Raw genomic sequence first — 16,849 nt, 5'->3', positions numbered from 1 at the left:
TTCAGGGCCTGAATATATTTCTGAACTGTATTTCCTTTGGCTGTGTTAAATTTGCTTCTTCATTTCTTTCTCCTAACACTGAATGCAACTGTACTTGGAAACACAGATAAAAACAAAACAAGGTTTAACCTCTTGTCAGTTGCATAAGACTTCGTTGATACAAAACAGAGGTAAAAGAAAATATTTCTGCCAGTATTTGCCTTTATTTGCCTTGTTTAATGTAATTGCATGAAGCATGAACACACTTGTTAAGGTTATTTCATTATTGAAATTTAGGGCTGTCCCCTCCTTCCTTGCCACAGAACTGCCTGGACAAGTCCAAGCACACAAACATGGATGCACAAATCTGCAGAAGAAGGTGTTCCTTTCTTTACTATATTTCACTAACATGTTCAACATTTATTTTTTATTTGCAGGTTGGTACAGAGATGAGTTCCAACCAAGACCTCCCTTGTTGTGTTCTGAATAACTCTTGGGAAGTTGCTGGCTTGACCCTGGAGACTTTACAATCTAATTTTTTAATAACTGAAGGATTATTTTTTTCATTTAAAAAAGGACTCATTTTAGCTGTCGCATAAGCATGCATTATATCCCAAGACTTCAGTCGGAGCTGCACAGACATATCTGAGAGCACAATTAGGCCCTCTGGACCTTTTAAAGCTTCAAAAATAGTCATGTGTAATTCCTTCTTCTGTGGATCCTGCAAGCTTTAAGAGAATTTTTGAAAGCTGTAAATTCCTATTTATCCACTAAGAGGCTCACGGGCAATCTTCCCCTAATGGAAATAGAACTGTAAAGCTGAAACATTAATATACACAATATGATACATTAGGCAGGGAGACTCCTCGGAGCCAACAAGAGGGCACGGCGGCTGTGCCGCAACAAAGCCACAGCCAAGCAGGTTCATTCCACTTTCCCTGCTTCCTGCATGGGGGTTCACTATCTGACTAAATATCATTAGTAGTGCACAGTTCTCTCTTTTAAAATTAAAAAAAAAAAAAAAGCAAACAAAAAAACAAACCAAACAATAAAAACCATCTAACCATCTGACCTTTGAATCCCTCATCTGCATTGGCTGGCAGCCGGTGCTGGCGAATCGGAGGGCACAGTTTGGTCTCAATGCAAGACAGCTATTCTTCAATAACTGTGCTGTTAATATGCAAATCTCAGCCCTCTGCCAACTGTAATCTCCCGCCTCTGATTGGCTTCAGTGATGAAAAAGATCCAGGTTATTTGTTAGCAGGGAAAATTTGCTCTCCAGGTTCCCCCTTAAGATGAAGCATTATGAAGCCTCGAGAACATGCAGGGTAGTGACAAACAACAAAAAAGCAAGACAAAGAGAAGCCAAGAAAATGGGATTAGAAACACTGTAAAAGAGAAAACTGCAGTTAAAAATTTTCCTGATTCCTTTTTTTCTTCCTAGCTTTCCCTTGGGAGTTTTGCCAGTGACTGCAGATGGGCCATTTTTGTTAAATTTTTTTTCAACCCTTGTTTTCTACATATGATGTTGTACTCAAGTTCACAGCAGAAGATTTGAATTTGTTCTGAGAACATGGTTTCTGTATTGGAAGGCATGCATGTGTCTGTCTTCCTGAGTCAGCTTTGTTGGCTGGCAAACAAAATACTAGGAGGCAATGTATCAACATGTATTGATGAATATCTTGATACCAAAAATGGAATGGAGCAATTGAGCAACAAGCAGTCCATGATTCAACACTTTGAAAGCCATTGCAAAAACCAGCCACCAACATCTGCACCAATGTTGGCTTATTCTTCACAGAAGGCCAGACTTAGCTAACCTCTGGATTTAGCAGAATGTTTTCTGTAAGACTTGAGCTGATGGGAATGCTCATGCCAACTAAACTGTTGAGACAAGCAGTTCATTTTTCCATCAGTGTCTGATACAGCATACAAGACTAAGATGTGTTCTCCATTACATGGTATAAAAATTAAATAATTCTACCAACTCTGGTAGTGTTAAATTCTGAGGAACCTTTGCAGAGCTGGGTCGGGTTTACAAGTCCCCAAAGCAGGTGTGCAGCCACTCTGCTCCTCCATCTTTGGCTTTATTTTGTGAATTTTCCTTTATTCTTGTGATTCACCTTTCCTGAAACAGAACACGGAGCATTGTATTCACTCCTGCACAGATGCAGCCAGCTCTCCTGATTTTTGCTCTGAAGCTGGAAATGAGATCAAGTCGGTAATTTCTTAGATCAATGTATCTGGGCTGAAATTGTGTTCCCAGTAAAGGCAGGTATTAATTTTGTCATCTATTTTGTCACAACTGTGATTTTGCTTCTCAGGGCTGGCAGCAGAGTGTTTGTGTTTAAAATTGATTTTAATTTCCCAATAAGATGAAGAAGGCCAGGTGCTGTTAGTGTTCAGTGAGTGGCTCTTTTCTTTCCTCAGGCTTTTCACCAAGGGGGAGCAAGGTAATTTTTCTGTGGATGGACAATCCCTCTGACTAAAAAGAAGCAGGGTTCTGAGAAGTATAGTAATCTTGCCTGTCTCCCACAAAGCAGGTAAGGCAGCTCCTTGTAGAAATTACTAGACAAAAAGTGAAGCACACGCACCTGTAGGGAACGTGCAGTGAGAGTGTGACAGGGTTACCAGACTGCAGGTACTTGAACACCTGGGAAGGATGGAGGGCTGAGCTCAGAGAGGGCTTCACACAGGGCTTTTGATTAACTTGCCACAAAGAGAGATGCTGTAAAAAATAGAGAGCTGTGCCACAAAGCCACTTTCCTTTTCTGTCTCACGCATTTCAGATACAAAGATAATGGCAACAGCACAGAGAAATGCAGGCAGATATCTGAAACTAAAGGTTAGAAGGAAAAGATTTTGACAAGAAACACGTAGGTTTCCCACAGCAAAGGTCAAATAGTGACCTCCATGCAAATTAATGCCACTTCAGCTATTATAAAGGAACTTAGTATTTCAGTTTCAGAAAAAGTCTGAAAAATGCATTATGCAATCCATTTATTCTGTTGAGGATTTTTCCTCTGTGATATGACTGTCTCTTTCAAGTATATATAAGGATTCTCATTCAATAAATAATAATAAAGGTAGGAAATAATTAACTCTTAAATGTGTTCTCTGCGGTCTTGCTTTAGGGAAGAAGGGGAGGAAAAAACCTCTACATGCTTCAGCAGGCAGAGTTACAAGCACGTCCAACCAGATAATTGACACAGCCGTTGAGCCAGCGCAGTGTTAACTCTGTTTTAAGCTTCCTGAAATCATCTAGCTTTAGAAACCATGTAAATTAATTGGATTGCCACAGACCTGACAGCTCCCCGTGTACCGTATGCTAACGGATTGCATCGCCGCCCTATGATCGGCTACGTGAGCTGCCAGTCCTGGCAACTGCCACTGGCCCTGAAGCTTGGTTTGCATCTTCCAGTCACTATCAGGAAATGAAAACAACTGTGTTCCTCTCCTAAGTGTGAAAAATTAAATCTAGGAGAATTCAAAACCACCACATATGGGAAGCAGGATATTTGGGCCAAAGCTTACACATAGATGATTTTCCACCCTGTGGCCAGTTCCACTGAAACTCCAGTTAACTCAAAGAGGCTTCTCAGAATAATCACTCTGACTTAGATAAGGAAAAGTCTGCTGAACAAGGTCTTTATAATCCCACAGGAAAAAATATGAAGACAGTTCACAAGGCAACACTATATAAGCTCAGTAAACTCAGGTAGAGAGACAGTGTGGATAATACAAGCTAAATAGCAGACTGACAAATACAAAAAGGCAGTTTCCATTTCCTAGTTAATGAAGCAAAAACTAAGAATATTTGTAAGCTGTAGATGTCCCCAAGACACAAGTCACAGGTAGGTGCCAAATCATCATCAAAAGTCTATGAATTAAAATACCTCTCTGCCTTTTGAGTCAGAACACACCTCCCTGGCTTCACAGTTTTTTCAAAAGAGAAGATTGGTATTTTGACCTTTATTCTGTCTCTTTGCTGCTGATCTCATGAATGCATACTATACTTTATCACTGTTCTACTTAATTGTATTTTCTATTTAGAAATCACTCCAAGCAGGCATAATCCTTGTTCTTTATTCTTATCCAGATATCATTGCCCCATCAGGGGGAAGGGGGTGTACTCAAAGCACAGACTTTTTCAATTTTTCTCATGTTAATGTCAATAAATACTGAGTTAAGTAGGCACTGATTATTTTGTGGACAAATATCTGTTTTTTCAACAAGACCATGGGTAATTTGCAAAACAGACAAAAGTAAACATTCTGCAAGATTCAATTTTAGTAGGCTAGTCTTGATTTTTGTTCTTGGGAGATAGAGGAGGAAGGTTTGTTGTTGTTGCATTTTTCTTAAACTGTTCATAGTGACGTCTTTGCAGAAAATGATGTATAAAGTTACTGTGTCCAGACACTCTTCTCTGAAGGCACTATCACCATTTTTTCCTCAACTGTCCCTCTTCTTTTTGCCTTAGGTAATAAGTAGTCCTTGAGCAATCTCATCAGATGTGCTGTTAAAGGATTATTTTTCCCAAACTAGACCATTCTTCAAATCAAAGACTCAGTCTGACCTACCTTGCCTGCAAAGATCTCCCTAAGTGAGACTACAAAATCCTTCCACTGTTCTTTGTCATAGCCACATCACTATTCAAAGTTTCTACAAGCCATTAACTATCTGTACAGTCCATCCACATTTTCCATGCATACTTCCATTAAATAATCCTTAATTCAAGCAACTCTCACCCCAACATTGCACTTTGATGTTGTTAATAGTCTAGATTTTTACTAGGAGGAGAGATTCTGATTTTTTTCCTTAGTTCAGCCATCACTAAAATGCAGCCACAGGTAGGGTTGCTCTTCAGCAATACACAGCAGCGCTATGTAATGTGATGATCAGGAATGGAAAATAAAGACTAATATATCCAGCTGAATCGGCAACTGAAATTTCCATGGGCAGAATATAATTACCTAAGCTGGCATTCTGCCAGGACACTGGGGTTAACATTATTACTCCTACAATACTCCTATTTATGAGTAATATGGAAGAAAAGTAGCAACAGGATTTTTTTAATTGAACCAGTGTGAAGCCAACTACAGTAGGTTGCAGTCCAATTAAAATTGACAACCCAGTGAAGCGGATACACATAACACGGAGATAAATATAGAAAATCCAAGTTGTTCTCTTTTTCTTTGTCTTCTCCTCTTGGTGTGTAGAGGCTTTTTTCCTGCTGGATATTTCATTTCATTTTCAGAATCTTTTGATGCCAGGAAACTATCATTGATTGGAAACACTTACTAGCTTTTTGCAGCCAGTTTTCATAACTTAAAATAAAGATGGAAAAATATATCCTTTTAAATGTTTCAGCATTGCATTTCTTTCCTTTTCTACAGCACACGGTATTAAAATTACATTGGGTCTGCAGCAGGAGATTAGAAAGAGCAAAAGCTTTTAACCTTTAATAGTAAATGATGCTGAAGTCACTTAATCTGTCTTTGAAGCACACAAAGTGCATGCACTATCAATTGAAAACTTGGAGCTAACCTTTAAACAAGCAGTCTGATCCCTCACCAAAAAGGCTGCAGTCTAACTCCTGAAAGGCAAAACTACTTCCTTTACTCTCTTTTTTTTTTCTTTTTTTTTTTTTTTTTTGGAAAACTAAATACTTGAAATGGCAAAATATATTGCACTGTTTACTCCTGGCTCTGTATTCTTTACTCACATGTCTTTCTCTGTCACACAGGACCATGCAAGGAGCCACCGAGGTCAGTGGGACTCCTGGGGAATTACTATTCCCTATCTGGCAGAGGTGTTGCAAGGCACAGTTCATTAGGTCTCTGAAGCACTCTGAGAGCCCTAGATAACAGCTGCTATATGTTGTAATAAAATACAGCTATTCATTATTACAGAACAGCTAAACTGTGTTTGTAATTGACCACTGCTCGATTCTTTTCTGAAGTTATTTGGTTTAGAGATACATCTCAAAGTAAATCTGTTATTTAAAAGAATGAAGAAAGTAAAGCAGCAATGGGGTGTGTTTTAAGAACAAAGCAGAAGAAAGCTCCCCTGGGCTGTATCCTATTGACCTCTAGTTCCATTATTGTTTCTAAAATATTTTTCCATTTAAGGCATTGTCACCGAGTCCTTCCCAGGAAGCTCTGGGAAAGGATATAAAGTGAGGTCTCTACTAAGCTTGTTAAGTAACATCTCTGAAAATGGAGGGTTGATTTATGTTTTACTGACAGCCAGGTTTAAGGGGGGAAAACCCTCCAAGCTTTGGTTGTGAATCTTCTATAATATAATAAATGGTGCCATCTACTGGCTCTCTTTTGCTTGTGATTAGTGTCACTGATTGTGCTGTATAGCTACTGCAAATAACATTAAAACACCAAAGGAATCAAGCCAACCTGACTGTAGCTAGATTTCTTCTTGGATCTTGGAATGATTTACGGGAGTTTCCATAAAGCAAACAAGCCTAAAATGAAATAAGAGTAGTAGGAGAAAGAAAAATTGCAAGATGCAAGCAAGGAAGAAAAGGCAGGATTCCAGCAGACATGTGAAACTGGATTAAGGGTTGATACTGAAGACGGATACAGCTAAGCTGAACCAGATGCAGCCATCCCAGAGGACAAATCAGGGATGAGGCTCCTCAGAGAGAAGAAGAGAGCTTCTCCAATCCCTCCTAATTAATCTTCTGTTAGAAAAAGAACAGCCAATCATGATGGTTTTTTTCCCTTCCGCCCACTCCACTTCCCTGCTATTAAACAAAGTAGAAAATGTAAACAACCCTGACAGAAGAACTATGCAGACAGACAAAGATGTTATGGGTCAATCTCTTTCTTACAGTTCAATATTTTTCCTGATTGACATCAGGAGCCAGATTTGACTCTCTGGCTTATGCCTCAGAAAACCACATGAACTGGGACTGTTAAGTACACTAAGCAGTCTTGTAATCTCCTCTGGGGTCAAACTGGACTCCCTGTATAAAGGAACTGCCAGGGATATTATTTTCATTGCTTCTTTTCATGTATCTGGATAATTTGCTTGAAAAAGCAAAATTGGCTGTAGAGCTATTTTAGTCTGATTTCCTAGGAAAAATAGACTAGTGCAATCACAGTATCTGGCAAAGGGGAAACAGTTGCAAAAATATACAATTATGTTAAGTGCTTCACAAAAAAGCAGAGTGGCTGTTAGTGCCCCTTTGGAGGAAAAAGCATGAACGAAAATTCTTTTTAGATATAACACAGCTCCAACAGATGCAAATCCACAGAGAATGCGCTCTCCTTCAGTTTGACTTGTCATAAAATATGTTTGTTATGATAGTTTTCACCCAGTAAGAAACAGATAAGCAGGAAAGGATGGGAATACAGGTTATCAGGGCTTTTATTGCTACAAATGGAACCCATATCAGAGCAAATTCCAGCTTCTTGGGCTTCAGCTTTATCTCCAGCCAATGAAGATCATGTTCACCTGTGCCTCATGGAGTGATTTTAAATTTTAAAAATATAAGAAGTTTGAAGCCATCTCTTGACACAGATGTAGATTTCACAGAGTATTCTGAGTTGGAAGGGAATGGACCAAACATGGACCCACATGGACCAACTCAAGTCCAACTCCTAAGTGAATGGCCCATATAGGGATCAAACCCACAACCTTGGCACTTCAGCGCCATACTCTAACCACCTGAGAATGAGAAGGGCAAAGATACTCAGACAACTCTCACTGCAGAGTCCCATCTCCACTCCTAGACTTTAAGGCAGGATTTTGATATAGTCCTCAGGAGCAGGAGTTTTGGCAGACACATACAGGAATTTCAGGCAACGCAACTCCATTTTAGAGTTGTGCTTGAAAGGACTGGGAACACTGAAGTTGCTGTGCTAGCCTTTCAGACAGCCCTTAAGATGAGAGGCTTCTGAAATGTAAAATCACAAAATAAAGGTTAAAAACTCTATTGCCACATGTGTAGTCATGACTTATAAAAGGGAGTAACTGGGGGCCAAAAAGAAGCTTATGACAATTGAAGTGGTAGACTTTTTGTGATTAGCAGGCAAACCTGCTCCAGCAGACTCTATTTTCATGTCAGTGTGTGCAAATATTTTCTCAGTTTAGTTTACCCAGTAGTTGATGGCCCTATATCATAAATCCAAAGTTCTAAGGATTTGATATCCTGCTAGATACAGGATAAGGCTTTCATTAGTCTCCCTGTCCATTTTTCATCACTGTCGGATTACTGTAAGGTTTAACCCAATGAAGAGGATGTTCAGCACATTGATTCCTTCCACTGCACAGGGCAGTTTCTGTCCCAGTACAGATGTGCAAGGGTAGAAGCTCTCTTTTTGCCACCAACTCCAACCTGCTGTCTAAAACAGCCCCTGGCTAGTCTGTGGTAACCTCTTAAGAGAAAAGGACAAGCTCCTACAGGAAAGGTGCTGGTAATACTTCCATTCTCCAGCTCCTGTAAGAATTTCTTTGGGCAACATGTAGCCTTGAAGAAATTGGCCACTTGCTGCTGTGCACAAAGGCCACAGCTTCCAGCTCAATTCCAGGCTTCCAGAACAGGCTGGGAACAAGCATGAGCCCAGGCAGCAGATGGGGATGTTGCTAATTGGTCTGTTTTTATGCTGGGCCATCAGCTGACAGGCACTTTGCACTTCTCTCTCAGCAATGACTTGCCATGTCAAAGAGCTACAGATATGGGAATGATAACAAAGGAAGTGGAAACAGCAATCACTTCAGTGCAGACAATCTCTTTTCTTCCACTGTGCTGACCAAATTTGCTGCAGAACGTTGTGAGGCAGCTTGGACTCGGCAGACACCTGACAAACCAAAAAGATGGGGTTTGTACTTCTTACAGTGTCAAGTGACAATTATTTTACATGAGTTTTGTAATTCCTAATGCATTTTTGCAGCTTTCTTAAAATGACTGGTGATAGTTATAAATGAAGGAAAGCAGAATGCGCAAAATAATACACTGGGTGAAAACTACAGTGGCTCATAAACAAGGAATTAGAGCTCAGTAGAGGCTGTGACTGCAACAGAAGTTTCATTGCAAAAGCAGGATTCGCAGCCAGGAGCAGGAATAAAAGACTGCAGTTAAAACTGGAAGAGAAATCAGGAGCATGCTGGAAACAGTGGAAAAGTTTGAGACCTTTTACCTCAAACTGTTCCAGTCTAAAAAATGGCACCAGATTACAGTCTTTATACTATGTAAGACTTCAGCTTTCAGGTTTTCTTCTTCTCCAGAGATTACTGACTACAAATCTTAGTAATTTTGCAGTAACAATTGTTGCTTTGTCTTCTGTAATGTCTCTCTGGGCTCTGCCAGTAAATGACCATGATTATACTGCTTTAGGGGAGGTACAATATCAGAGATTCTGTTTGCATTTCACTTTTGAATGAAGTTGCTATGTTTTCTGGTTTTTTAAGAATTTTTCTGACTTTCTTAAGAATTTTTCTGTTTTTTTCATTAAAATGAAACAAAAATACTCATTACAGATCAGCCATTTAACATGCAGTAAAACAAGCAAAATGTTTATTGAATGTAAGGAGTATAATGCCACAGGTGCCTAAAAGGAATTTTACTGTCCATGTGGATCTGTTTAATTATCTCACATGGAAAAAATCACCCTCTAGAGGGCCAAGTTCTATACTTTCATTTTTGATGGAGCTGTGTATTTCTAAATATAGGAGATTGTCACGGAAAATGCTGTGGAGTACCTCAACAGAGAAGGTAATTTGAAATTCAAAAGCAACTGTTTGCCTTGACTTTTCTGAATGTCACCACCTCTGTCCCAAACACAGGAAGAAAGGATTTGCTGCGGCATCTCCAGCACCACCAAAAAACTCTAGTGAAGGACACCACTGCAGGGCAATTCTGCTTTCTTAGAGCAATTAATTTCACTGACAGACACTTGAGGAGAGGGTGAATCCTTCGTTGCAGGTGATATCCTGCCCTGCTGCCCATTCCACTAGGGAAAGTCACTTTGCCGTGTGGGCAAAGAGGGGGCTGATCAGCTGACACAACATCAAGTGCAGGCTGTGCAGGGAGACGAACTACTTGGAATCCCATCACTAAAGAGCCACACTGGTGTGTCGTTCCCAGCTGGAGTTTACTAGGCACATCTGCAGAAGTGAGGGGTTTAATGGCTGTGAAACAGACCATTCGCTTTCATGACTGCTAAATCCCCACTGAAGGAGTGCTCCCACTTGGGTATTGATTCAAAGGAACCCTCAGGTTAAACAAACTTGTCTCCAGCTACGCCCCAAAGACGACTGAGGAAGAAATAAAGTGGGCACGTATTTCACACTGGTAATTTGGTCTCAATGGCCAACGGTTCCCTTTCGTTATCCCTCACAAGTATGCCTCATTTTCCATTCAGGAGAGAAAAGAAACTCAACCGATATATTTCCAATCAAACATTTAATCAGAATTCTCAGCTTTTCTATTGCATGTATTTAAACTTCTATTTTTAGTATACTAGCAGATGTTTTCTATTTGCAGATCTTCTCTTTCTCATTCATACTTGACCTTCTATACATCATTAATTAAAGATGTTAGCATAACAATATGCCAGCTCTTCTTCTGTTCTATGGCTTCTAAAAACAATGTTGCATTGCTGTTTCTCTGATCAGCTGCTCTTTTATGCTTTTATGACAGCTTTTGCATTGTTTGTTTCCCAACGTACATGATTTTCTACATGCAAGTATTAAAAGCAAATAATACTATACTAAATGCTATCAGAAAATTAAAGCATTTGGGATGGACACTAAAGAAAGTTTAATACTCCTTTTTATGAGAAAATTAGCACTCTCAAAGGTCTAAGTAAGCATAGTTAGGAAGTCTCCGGTGCCAATAACATAAAAAGTAGTCAAAATCCCTTCTACCATCATCTAGTAAAAAAATCATGAAGACAAAAACAAAGTAAAGCAAGCAAGTACTTACGAGAGAAGCAGAGAATTCAAAGCCATTCAAATGGAAAGAAAGCCATCTGCAGCTGCCTGGGCAATATGAAGGCAAAGTGAGTTAGATTAAGTTTTCAAAGTGACAGATAAACACCCTACAGGTGTAACTGCCAACACATGGCTCCTTTTTCCACTCCAGACTCCAACTTACTGAAGTGAGAGGGTTTAGACTACACAAAAGCTGCAGTGATTCAGCAACTGATCTATTAGATCCCACTTTCAACAAAAAACCAGAAAAGCTTTGAAATTCTTAATTACTACATTTCTTAAAATGGAATAAGCATCCTCTGTAACTTCTGTTTCTTTATTGAAGGAAAGGAGTCAAATCCACCAAAAAACTGTGATTGCTATTAAGATCTGAAGTGGTGTTATTGTAATGATTTACTTTTGTAATGAGTTACTTGTGATTTCACACTTTGATCCCCTTTTGAGTAGTGAGATGTTTCTTTGTTGTTTTGTGAGTGCTAATTGCTTCAGTGCTGTGTTAAATCATTGTTATGCTGGTTTTCTTGAGCAGCAGAATGAATAATTGAATAATTATGAAGGAGAAGTTCATTAAAACGGGTATGGCTATAGAAACAACATTTTCCAGCAATTCAGGGAGGGGTTGTGTACACTAATGCAAACAACCTGTTGAAAAATGATTTTTTCCTATCTAGAAAATAAAATCTTCTCTGCACACAGCTTCCATCAGAAGCAGACCAGGGAATTACATAACTGCACTGGGATGAATTTCTTCTCCACACGCTTCTGTGAGAAACCTCACTCTGGGTAGGATTCCAAGTTCAGCTATAGAACTCTGCTGCTATTATGGGTAGCTCACCAAAACTCAAATTCTCAAATGAATGTATAACCAGATCTCGAGGGTATTGGAAGTTTAGGAACTGCTATACACCACTGCAGAATAACAGAATACCTTAGAGAGCCTGCAGCACAACACAGAACATTAAGAAAAGAAGAACAACAAGAAAACTCTCTTTCACTTGGGACTTTCAAGACATTTATTTTCTAGTGCAGAAGACAGCAAAAGGTTGGGTCCTATGGTGCTGAACACACTTGAGCCATTAGATCACAGAGTGAAGCAGCAGCTGCAGTGTTGAGCTGCAATGGGATCTAGGTGCTACCTCTCCAGCTGCTGTACTTAGTGCCTTAAAGAATTTAAGCAGCTGCTGCATCCTGTGAGGAAGCACTGGGAGGCGCCATGAAGAAGAGAAAGAAGTTCCATGGAAAACTGAGCATCAAACAAATAGCTTAGTTCAAAGAGCCAGTTAAAGAAGAGTAACCTTGTGAGGTTCTTCTGACATTTGTGGAGTTAACAACAGGATCAATCCTTCAGATCTTTTGCATGGGTCCCTGTCACATGAATTAACAGACCTGGACAGGGCTGTTACTGTTCTCCAGCAGCTTGAGCAAGACAAGCCTATCAGCTGACCATTGAGGATTTTTCAGACTTAGGAACCTCATGTTCCACTACAGGCTCTGTAGTATAAAATGGACACAAGCCTATGTGCTACTGTTTTCCCCTCCCCAATTTCTTTGCTTCTACTCATTGCAGCCTGTGTCTGTCTCCCAGGCACATTCCTCTGCTGTACTTGTAAACTTTTGTTTCCAACCACGGCTCAAAGTTTTTCTGGTCATTAGGTACTAATTTTAAAAGTCCAGATGGCAAAGAAGACTCTGGAAATTTTCACTGATACAAGTATTATTAACAACTGGTGAGACAGTTCACATGACCAAAATGCTAAAGACCTTTAGACAAAATTTGTTTAGCGCAAGAGGTGAAGTAGTGAATAATGAAGTGGTAGTACTACAAAGACACTGCTAACCTGTCTGTATATCCTCATAATTCAGAAACTAATTGTGAATGTGCTAAAACATAGAAGACATGAAGAGAATACAGCAGAGTGGGAAGGAGGGAAATTCTTTATAGACCATGAAACCATAGCTGAATTATTTCTTATGACTTGTCTGCAGTGAGAGGCAGACTGCGGGGGAGCACAATTGTCTTGCCATGGGAGAATTCAATTTCAGAAATGTAGCATGGAGGTCACACAACTTATTAGAGTTTCTAAAATTATTCTTTGCTATCCTTTAACACAGAAAGTATTATTGCTCTTAGTGCAGAGTAACTCAATTATGGTCTCACTACGATGGATGGAGCTAAATTAATTCCTGGCCTGGAGTCAGTCAGGGATAACTGGAGATAATAGATGGGATTTATGTCATGTAATTTTAATCATCTACCATGAGTTTAGAACTATTTGCCCTGGACTCTTTCTTTAGGCAACAGAGCCAATGTGCTAGAAGGCAACATGCCACCCATCTTAGAGCCCTAGGAAGTCTCATCTTACCTCATGTTAGCTATCCAAGAGGTAGATTTCTTCCCATCCAGATCCCTTCTGTAGTCAATGCAAAGAGCAAGGCACCAGCACAATGTGACTTACTAAATTCTAAATAGGTGTCCAAGACAGGAAAGGTGATTCTCCTGAACATTAAAAATGGCTATTTTTCCATAGCTGATGAAAACTGTGGGTGTGAAGAAAAGCAGATAAAAAGAAAAGAAAAATGGGAGGTCTATGACAGAAACTGAAAAGAGCTAAAAAGGAGAGTACTCCACCATGAAAGCGAAAACCTTTAGCCAAAAGCCTACTCTGCTTCACTGCAAATAGAAAAGGCTGTTAAATGCACCTCCCACTGCTCCCCAGGGAGCAGAAACAGGGAAAGCAGGACAACATTGAATTGTTACATTATTGAACATAATATAGAAATGAGAAGCTTGCAGCCCAGGAAATCAATAGGCAAAGCTAGAAATGCAAAGGAAAATATATGGCCAGCAATAAGACAATAAAGAGCCTTTACTAGTAGTGATCTTGTGACTGTGATGGCTTAAGAATTTGAGGCTTGGATGCATCTTACCTTACTTTAGACATCAGAATAATAGTTATTTACATCTGAGCTAGTGACACTTCACTCCTTCACTTCTTTACAGTCAACTGAGAGGGACTTTTTGGGACACAATTCCTGTCATCCTAAACAAACCATGTAAAGCAGTTCAGATGAAGCATCCCTATAAGTGTTTCTTTCCTTCCATGACTAAAAAAGAAGAACCATCAGATATAACCAGGAAAAAACTTGAGATACCCAAGCTCTCTTCTGCAAAAATATTTGCTTGCTTTCCCAACTGCACCAGTTAACCCAAAATAAATGCACTAGCCATTAAAGAAGTCTTAGCAACAATATGAACTCATAATTTGAGAGATGGTAATAATTTTAGTGGAGATGCACAAAAAATAGATAATGTATTAGTACTGCACCTGAGGCAGGGCATTCAAATCCTTTAGTAAATATGACAGATATGACAAAGCCCGAGGATAAAATTTTAATCACGAGCCTCAGATAGCTTTTATCCAAGGGGATTGAGAAGGCCACTGTTCTACTAGTGTACATTTTATTGGAATGTTACAAAGTCAGGATTCAATATATTAGAATTCTGTGCCAATACTCTAAAAGAGAAAAAAAATCTAAAAGTCAGTCATTACATGGTAGTTATCCTGAAACTGTCCTCCTTCTCCCCTTAAAATCCCCCCACCAAAGCTGTCCCTTTCTCCACATCCAGCAGCCATAAAATAAACCTTTAAATATGTGTAAACAACAAACCATCTGCGCTGTTTCTGGGCTTATACCACATCAAATAGGTATTTAATCGAGTCTTTTAATTTAAGGATAGTTGCACTAGGATTCCTTTGAAGTGTCTGGGAAGAGCCAGACTCTGCCATAAGGCATGCAAGAGCTGAATCAGCTGCAGGATGCCTTTCTCTTGTCAAGTATATTGGGAGCCTCGAGCACTGACATTCATACCTTATGTTTCAGCTTTCCAGAACACTGACCTTGAAACAGAACTGCAGTTTCAGGCTAAAAGATTCAGTCCAGGCAGAGTTATTTAAAAAGGTTGAAAACACAGGTTTACATAATATCTTGTAAATCTGTAACTATCAACTGCCATTGCTTTTAGTCAGCTGTGAGTCTGATCTGATAATTCTGAAATATATTCTTCATCAAAGAGTGGGGAGACAAGGATCTTAAACAGAATAATTCTTACTAAGAAGATAGTGACCTGAGGAAAAATTTGTAGCAGACAATACAAAATATTTTTCATTATGTTATAACAAAAATATGTGCATTCCTTCCATTTTTAGTGGACTTTTCATCATAACTAAAATTAAAATTAAAACAGAAGATCTGAGATTAAAAAGCAGATCAAAAATTAAGAATGAGTACATTAAATCCTCCAGTTGTTGTAAAAGTTGGAATGCAGAGCATCTCCTTTTCATCCTGCACTTTTAGAAAAAAAAAAAAAAAAAAAAAGCATTTCGGATTATACATCATGTTCTGTAGAAATGTGAACGCTTCTCACGTTAAGGATTGACCTTCAAAAACAGAGGATGAAAGGCGCCTTTGCCATGTAAGAAGAGGTTTCACCACTGGAGGGAACTATTGGACTTCAGTGCCAGCACGGGGAAGCAGCAGCTGCGTTTCAAATGCCGGTGCTTGTTCCACCCCGGAAAAGTCTGCTGAAATCACTGCAAATGATAGATTGCGTTAATTAATACAACGTGAAGATAACAGAAAAACATCGAAGCTTTTATGTCAATAAGTGACAGTCAATAAGTGTTGAATATATGATATATGGTATTTATAATAAAATGAGAGGATAAGAAGCTTGCTGCTCTTGGAAAGATTTAGAGGCAATTTTACTGAATTCTGTAAAAACATTGAACTACTTAAATTAAAAAGCTACTGAAAAAGGTAGAAAGAACTCATATGATTTCTAACTGGAGAAATCCCTGTTCAACACAGAACATTGTCATTTGCTCGTTATTGCAGCAACCATTTTCAACAAGAATTATATTTATTGACTTGGTAAAGCTGTCTCTTCTGTTTGCTTTCACAGAAACATAGGATGGTTTGGCTTATAATGGATTTTTAAAGGCCATCTAGTCCAAAACCCCCGGCATAAGCAGGGATATCTTCAACTAGATCCGGTTGCTCTAAGCCCAGCCAAGATTTCAGGGATGGGGCATCCACCACCTCTATAGGCAACCTGTGCAAGTGCCTCACCACACTTTTAAGGCAGTTCCTCAAAAGGCCACTGCCCCCACATGACCCAAAGCTACATGCTACAGTAGCATTTTAACAAAGGATCTAATAATTACTTTGGTAATGATATATTCATGCATTTCAGAAAACCTGCTAAGAGTTCTGAAATTTGTTTTTTTCCCCACCCTCACCAGCATGATGTACCATCAATGCATGATGTGGCCATGATTCTTCTCTGAAGCATTGTGTAAGAACTATGGTAGAATATTGTGCACTGTTTCCTGTCACACTCATGCACAAGTTCTGCAAGTGACTCTCCTGAGGAACAAAGGAAACTGTTGGAGAGGCAAAGCAGCACAGCACTGATGTCTACCCGCAACCCTCCTTCCCTCCTCTGTTGTTCTGTTTTTATGTTGTTTATCTGGTGCAGCCTTGGGGAGAGCAGTGGCTTTAACAGGTATGTCTGCATTATCTGACATTTCCTCTGCTTCCATCACCTGAGGTTGTTGAGTCACATGAAAGAGTTTCCTGTGGAGCACTGGCTTAGAGCATGGGGAAATACCTCCCTTTATCATACAGCACTACACTTGCTGCAAGTCATGAGTGATTCAACAGCTGTATATTTTCCCTGTCAAGTGTGGAATTCCCCCAGTATTATCCTAATCATTGACACTATATTGTTGGAATAAATCCAGCTTCCTGTGCTTCAAAGTTTTCCTAGGTGGTGGGTAGGACTCGTTGGTTGGCAAGTTTTCTCACGCTTAGCTATTTACATGCCCACTGCTCATTGCTGATTTGCTGTTTAGAG

Source organism: Ammospiza nelsoni, chromosome 2 (assembly GCF_027579445.1).
Source record: "Ammospiza nelsoni isolate bAmmNel1 chromosome 2, bAmmNel1.pri, whole genome shotgun sequence".
Classification (NCBI taxonomy): domain Eukaryota; kingdom Metazoa; phylum Chordata; class Aves; order Passeriformes; family Passerellidae; genus Ammospiza; species Ammospiza nelsoni.
The sequence above is the reverse complement of the archived record's forward strand: the minus strand, read 5'-3'. Positions refer to the sequence as shown.